Below are 7,848 nucleotides of genomic sequence, written 5' to 3'. Positions count from 1 at the left end.
TGTTTAATTTTATGTAACTTGCAATACTATTATGCTTTTTGATTTCGACTTCTACAGAATGGAAAAGCTGCTGTCGTTGAAGATTTAATGCGTCTACGAATGCGGATGTAAGCTATACAACGTTATCTAAACGAATAAATAACGAGGTGAAAAATTGCGAAAGAAATAATATAATACAGGAGGCTCTCGAACAAGATGAATAAAGGTAGTGCTGGAGCGCACCGCGATTTTTCAGCAGAAATTCTCAACAGATTTGAATGATTTTGAATGCAAATAAAGGATATACCTAACTGCTCTAGAACGACGTACATCAGCACGTTTAGCGCCGTTGAAGAGCTTTTACGAAAAGAATCTAACAAAACCTTCCTGTCGAGATTCTAGTATGCAGCCAATGGCTGTATAGATGTGGATAATGCAAACCCAAGGAAGGAAGCGAAGAAAAAAGGACATTGTTCCAACTCTTTTTTCTGAACCAGCCTTGAAATCTTCTTTTGGAATTCTTCAATTACAAATATGAAACCAGTGACCCAAAAATTCTTGTAATTATTAAGTTTGCTTTTTGCTATAATCTTCTTTTGAAACTGAACCACTTTAATTTTCTGGATTGGATTTTCTGAAAATCTAATTTGGCACTTTTTAGGAAAGGAAGGAAGGGTCTGATGCGAAGACTGATTAATTGGATGAATTGTAAAATTTCGATGCAGACCACAAATATATCGGCTTGTGCAATGGCAGGCAGGGTTCGCACCCACGCTTCGTCGGTTGGTACTCGAACCTTTTACTAACTAAACTACTGCCGTGATATTAGGTAGTTTAATACCTGTTTTTTTCACCAATTCCATCATTCTATATTTGCATCACGCACTCTTTTTACTACGATAGCATTTTTGTATGACTGCTCTTTGTTTCTACCGCCGAGAAGTTAGACTGTTATCTACTCTATGAGTGCGATAGAAACAGACAGCGCGTTGCCGACAGTCGCTCCGGCAGTCACAACTTCAATCGTTAATCGCAAGAAAAACGCAACCCCTTTTATCCACCCTTTTGTCAACCTTCAAGTACTGATTTCCTTATGTCAAGGAACATGTGTGCCAAATTTGATGAAGAACCGTTCAGGCGTTACAGAGTTCTGGCTCTCCCTCCCACCCAGTGCTGATTCTCTTATGTGAAGAAACATGGATACCAAGTTTGGTGGAGAACGGTCAACGCGTTTTGGAGTTATGGCGGAACATACAAACATACTCAGGCTCACTTTTACATATCTCAAAATGAGTTTTATTGCACTCTTATAACGATATTTGTTGGCTGATTTTGATCACAAAAACCATAATACCCCTATTATTAGAACTTTCAATGTTACTTGGCCACAAAAATTATATGAAAATTGTGGTAAATTGACCATTTCAAGGGGTTATTTTATGCCAATCCGGCAAATATTAACGAAGTTATACCCATATTTGTAACGACGTGTCAGAGCGACTGAAGAAGGAACGCGTGTTTCTCAAAATCGTGTTTTCAAAGTCGGCGAGCAAGATTTCTCGGAAACGGCTGATCACTTCAAATTTTCACACCAGTGTTCTAAGGATCGATTCTATAACATCAGCCCGAAAACCACTAGCCCGAAAGCAACTAGTCCGAATAAAACAAGCCCGAATGTAACACATGCCCGAAAGTAACATAAGCCCGTATGTAACACAAGCCCGAATGCAGCACGAGCCCGAATGTAACACAATCCCGAATGTAACATTGGGAGCTCCGTAACCGCAAGGTTGCGGAATCGGCTGGCTGCGAAGTCTGTTGTATAAAAGCAGAAGATGTACGGAGTGTAGCACCAAAGCTTTACTTTCGGATCGGTATTGCGAAGCCCACACTAGAGTGGTCTAATTTCCTCACAGACGCGTACTCATTCTTTCGGACCCTCGCTCTTATTTATTCATGCACAGCAAAGAATTTTTGCGAGTGTGTGTTTAGCTAATAGCTACGGTTGTCGCTTTCGTTCGTCGTGGAAGCCCGAGCTGCTGATATCAATTACTCGCGAGGGTTCGCACTCCCGCCCATGAATAGTATCGAAGGCAAAGATGACGAAGAAAAGAAAAAGTAATGCAAAATTTGTATCACAGTTCTTCATTAGCTTCACGGGCAGCTGATTGCTCATGAGTTTTTCGACTCGCGAATAAGCTACGCAGAAAGACGGTGTGAGACTGTGCGTCCGCGAGTGTGTGGGTAGCAGAATGTCTGCACACAACAACGGCGGCTGTTTCTTTTACGACTGCGTGAGCGATGTATCCGTTGAACACTATGCTTCTCATACTCTCTCGCGTGTGAATAGGCATTGTTGACTTCTCGTTCGATTTGCAACATTGCTTTTGGTTTTATTAAATCCCAGGAATACTGAAGAATAAGACACACAACAATAGTAATTTAACTGCTGTTATTAATTGTTATGTAAACTTTATTTGAAAACTAGCCTCGCTCTAACCTAGCCTATAAATACTGAAACAAAAGACCGCCGCTTATTCAGTTTGAAAGTCGCAAAAAGCGGCTTCGCCGGAAATCTAAATGCATCGTTGCAAAGGTCTAAGAATAAGGTATATTTCCGGAAAGTTTTGAACTGATTGCTTGAAAAATAAAAAAGTTATAGGCATTTACGTGAAGACAAAAAATGTTGTCATAGTCGGGCCATGTTGTACAGGTTGGGTCACCGCAGAAAGTCTAAGACATACGTACTGAAATTCTATATAGAGACATGAAAAGAATGAATTCCGTGAACAACGGCTCATATATATACAAATACCCTATTTTTAATTTCATTTTTGCGAAATTTTGGCTTGTAAAATCAATATTGCTACAATAGCCTTTTCCGAAGTGTACAACTACAATGAAAAAAACAGCAAAAAGCTAGGTTTTTATCGTATTAATTTTGCTTTATTTCATCACATTTTACATGACTGACTTACTATTCTCTAGCTATTATTGCGCTTCTGCGCTTAAAATTATGGTGGCTCAACCATGACTGATTTTAACCTAAAATCAGTTATATCTTATTAATTAATGCATATAAAGTAAAACAGTCTTCAGCAAAAATATTCCTCTTTTATGTGCAAAATATTTTCTAGAACATCACATTAAGCTGTCTGTTGAAATAAACATGTTACAAGAAGAAATGTGATTTGAGGGGTCGTTTAGAAACAAAGGTCTATTGCTAAAAATGGATAAAAGGTAGAAATTTCATATCTTCAGAAAAATTACTTGAAATTGGTTTATCTGTAATATTTTGAAACCAAAAAGATGAAAAAAGTTTACTTAAAAAGTTATTACTTAAATTGTTGTTTAAGTAACGCTTAAATATTGGACGACCCCTTCAAAATATGCATCAATTTTTCATTTAAAAAGTTGCCGAAGACCACATTAAGCTGAGACATGCCGTTTAACCACAAATATTTTTGTCCTGAAATTTTAATTTCTGGCCCATAGTGCCATGGTGGAGATCGAGTATGTTGGCGGAACATTGTTATACTGGTAACATCCTAAGGGATATCATACCTGCATAAGTAATTAAGTAAAAAAAGCTAGTTTTTTCCTAAAAAAACTATTATACAACCTAGGCTGTCCTGCTCTTTGTGCTCCGATTTTACTTATTTTCACATATTTGGCCTTATTATCATCTGCAAAATAGTGGAATCAAGTATTGCTCTGTCGTTTTAATTTACGAGGAATTGCCGGTTTATTCTCGATAACAGAAAGTTATAGCATTATCTGCCACAGCTCATTTCGTTTGACTGAATCGTACGCCACCTTAAGGTCCACGAACAGATGATGAGTCTGCAAGTTATACTCCTGGAACTTGTCTAGTAACTGACGCAGGGTAAACACCTAATTTGTCGTAGAGCGACCCTCACGAAAACCAGCTTGATATTCACCGACAAAGGATTCCGATTACGGTCGCAGTCTACAGAATAGGATTTGGGAGAGTACTTCGGTTTAAAGGCAAAATTTTATAAAAATAGAGCAAATGAGGCCAACCAGCCACTTTTCCAGCATTTGTTCTTCCTCCCAGACAATGATACGTTGCTTCATACAGACAATGCTAATGCTTCGTACAGTCGCTCGCTACCCGTTTTTAAAAGTTTAGCCGGGGTACCGTTTTCCCCATAAACTTTAGCGTTAAAAACCCTACTGTAGTAGAAAAGAAGAAGGAAAGCAATATCTGCAGTTATGCATCCTCTTCACGCTCGCGGGATATTAATAGCTCACGAGCTGTTGGTTTTGTGAGCGTGCTGCGCAGAACGACGCTACGACCCTGTTGCAGCAGATTGTATGAACACAGCAACAGCGGTTGTTTGTCGTACGCTTGCGTCAGTGGAGTAAGCGTTGGATGTTATGCTTCTCACACTCGCTCGCGTATGGGTCGGCATCGTTTGCTTCTCGCTCGGTTTGCAACATTGGATTGGATCACTAAGAGCGACCTTTTTGAGCATTTGGTGCTTTGGAGAGCGAAGATGCGTTTGGAGCACTCTGTCAAAGACTGCTTCACCTTATCATCGCGTAATGTGGTGTGTCGCGTCTCCCTACAATGAAGGCATCTTCCAGTGCCTTTCTCGCAGATGTCATTCATATGATACTCTTTGCATTTACCGCACCATATTGCCATCGTCAAGAAAAGGCTTACGTTCCTAAATACCATGTGCCAATGTTCGGAATCTGATAAATCTGTGGCAGGATTTTTTTGGTCTGTTGAGCTCCACGGTATACAAAGATAAGTGGAAGGCCAAGGACATCACCTACAGTATCAACAGGTGCATCCGGAAAATCGATGTGGCAGCTGTCCAATGGTCATGTTTCAATGTTATGACTTAGCTGCGCCGCAAGGCAGACCACAGACCGTATACCAATATTCATTAACCTCAGTTTGAAGACTTGAGTTATCTGTTTGTATGAAATAAGCATTTGAAGCATTGAAGAATCAAGTTTACAAATTCGGAAATTAAAGGTTTCATAATGAAAACATTCAAATTCAGTTGTTTACACTTGCGCTTTATACGGAAAATCATTCTACTCCTCTCCTACTTTAATTAAAACGAAAGTGTCGGTTACCATTGTAGTTAAAAACGTAGCACGAAGCACGTTGCAATCAAATTCATCGCTTTCCATGGCAGCACTCTAACGCCATACTGTACGAGATTTCTATAAATTTCCGTGCAATGTGCGAACGATAAATCAAGTTAATCCTTTAATTCAAAACGCCTCCTGCTACCGACCGCCGGCGCCGGCAGCCGAAGTGGCCAGGCCAGCTCGAGCGGCAAACGGGTGATCGGATACACAAAAGTAATGGCATGAAATGCGCTTTCCAGTCAGGACAGCACCACCGCCACGGTCCGAAGCCCGTTCTTCCTTGGAGGATTATTCACCGGTTAATTGAATTATAAGTTTTACGTGAGCGGACTTCGAACAAAGTATGGTAATGCTTCTACCGTTTCGGTACGAATTTCGAACAGTTGAATGAAAATCCTTTCCGAACATGGCAAGGGGGACCGATGAAACACTATGATGTATAATAAATGTATTATTTCATGCACTGGTCTAAGATTGAACCAAAACGGTACATAGCATACTGATTTATACATTCAATACAGCAGGATTAGTCTGGCTTTGACGGATACGGTGTTGCTTAACAAGTCTGTGAAAGCGGCTACGAACTAGAGAAGCTTATGCATGACATCAAACCTACCTTATAAAAGTTATGGCGAACGGCCTATGAAAAGTGAAATGCATAAAAGCAACTCTGATTTTATTCAATATGACCGGATGTCTTTAATTACGATCGCAAATTTATGGTTCCATTATAGTAATGGCTGTAATCTTTCAGACTTGAATCTTTTAACTTTTTATTAAATTAAGTAATTTACAAAGTTTATTATTTTCTCTTCTCGCTTAAACAACAGAAAAACTGTGGGTTAGCACGTTAGAGTTACTTTGAAAAGTAATTTTGATTTTCAATGGAACAACTTCCAATCTAGTACATACGTCGTTTGGTAAAACAATAGCAAAGTTTCACAGTATATCACCAAAAACCAAAAATCACTTTGCTCCAGCTTAGCCAAAATGTGCTAAAAGCTCGTTTATTAAGATTTCGTTTAGCAGATTTGCTCACGAAAGTTTTCTTGACGTCGGAATTAAACAACTTTAAATTGATTTTATTAATGATAAGCTTCTCTTCTAGACAACACGAAAAGCACAGTTACTACTATGAATGTGACAGAATGTTGAGCTACTGCCGTAAAAAAATACAAACGACGAGATAAAATTTTCGCCATCCACGGGTAAAAGTTAATCAACAAAAAGCCGTTAAAATTTAGTTTTATTAGCTGCCATAAATTAGCCGTTCCTTCAATTTTGCCGTGGGTCGACTTCCAAAAAAAATCGCATTTAAAGTTCAGCAAACCGGGCCCAGCCACGGTGGTCACTTTAGTCGTCTCCGTTCCGAAGCCCAGCATTTTGCGGTGAATTCTCGTTCTTCCAACACTCCGTACTCGTCGTACGCTAGCTTGTGGTTCGCCAACAATGAGTAGATTTTTCGACGAAGCGAGCCAATAAGATAAAATACTGCAAAACATGAGCCAGTCGAACATAGCAATAATTTTATTCAATCGAATCGAGGCGAGGATGGTTTTGCAGTACACTTTATCGACGAACCGATGGAGCGGCAAGGGCACATTAAGTTGCCCTTAGTCGAACCAAAAGCTGGCCACCAGAGCGGATCTCAAGTGTTTTTGTGGTGGAAAGGCAAACCGTCGTTATCGTTTTTCATCTTTGTGCTGCTGAATCGATAGAAAATCCGGTTAGCGATCCAATGCTCTCTCCTTCCCGTCACCGCAGAGCAAAATATTTTATTGTTTTGAACATCTAACTAACAACGGGTGGAGCCTGGAATCAGCTTATAAATCGCGCTTATGGTGTGCCAACGAACACTTTGCTAGATTTATTTTATTTGAAACCCAGGAAGATCAGGAGAATAAACTTTATGCGTTTGAGAGATTGAATTATATTTCTCATTTTCGTACTTAATTTAATATACTAATAATAACTGAAGAGCGCATGAGACGATATTTTCGACAAGTTTTAATTTATCATCACCAATTAAATAAAAGTGGGTTTTTATTATTAGTCTAACTAGTCTTGATTAGTCTTGTTACGATTAACTTGCAGTTCCAGACAGTGAAGCAAGTACTTTGTTCGTACTTTCAAGGTCATCGTGTAACTAGTGCTACGCTGCGTTTCCTGCTGTTAGGTTAGAAGAGGCCACCCTTACCATCTGTGTTATTACGAGTGCGAATCTGATGTTCAATTTCCTATGGTTTGGACATTTAATCTGGCGTCGCTTCCGTAAGAGAGTATTTATAGCACATTTCAGCGAATGTTTCGGTTAAGTTTTTTTAAATCACGTTTGTTTTTTTCTTATTTCGGCTGGAAGCCTTCACATTTACATGGATTAAACAAAATCATTGCAACAGGCAAAATTTTAGCAAAATTCAAACGGCAGAAACTTATTCAAATAAGAGATTTTTAAATACAACCAATTTTAATCGAGAGGAATTATTCATATCAATATTTTTTTCTAGAATCTGGAAGCAATTTTCAGTCGACTGGTGAAAATAGTGTGGTTTGTGAAGAATCAACCGTTATATGGCCATTTTCGTGAAAACAGGTCTAAAAAGCTGTCCAATATTTATTTAACAGTCCAATTGTTTGAACAACAAAGATGTGCAGAATAGTGATGCACAGCGTCACAAGTATAAATCCCAGACAAACAATACCTCCGGTATCCCGAAAGACTTCGTTGACGTTTTC

Source organism: Sabethes cyaneus, chromosome 2 (assembly GCF_943734655.1).
Source record: "Sabethes cyaneus chromosome 2, idSabCyanKW18_F2, whole genome shotgun sequence".
In the NCBI taxonomy this organism is placed as follows: Eukaryota; Metazoa; Arthropoda; class Insecta; order Diptera; family Culicidae; genus Sabethes; species Sabethes cyaneus.
This window is presented reverse-complemented; position numbering follows the sequence as displayed.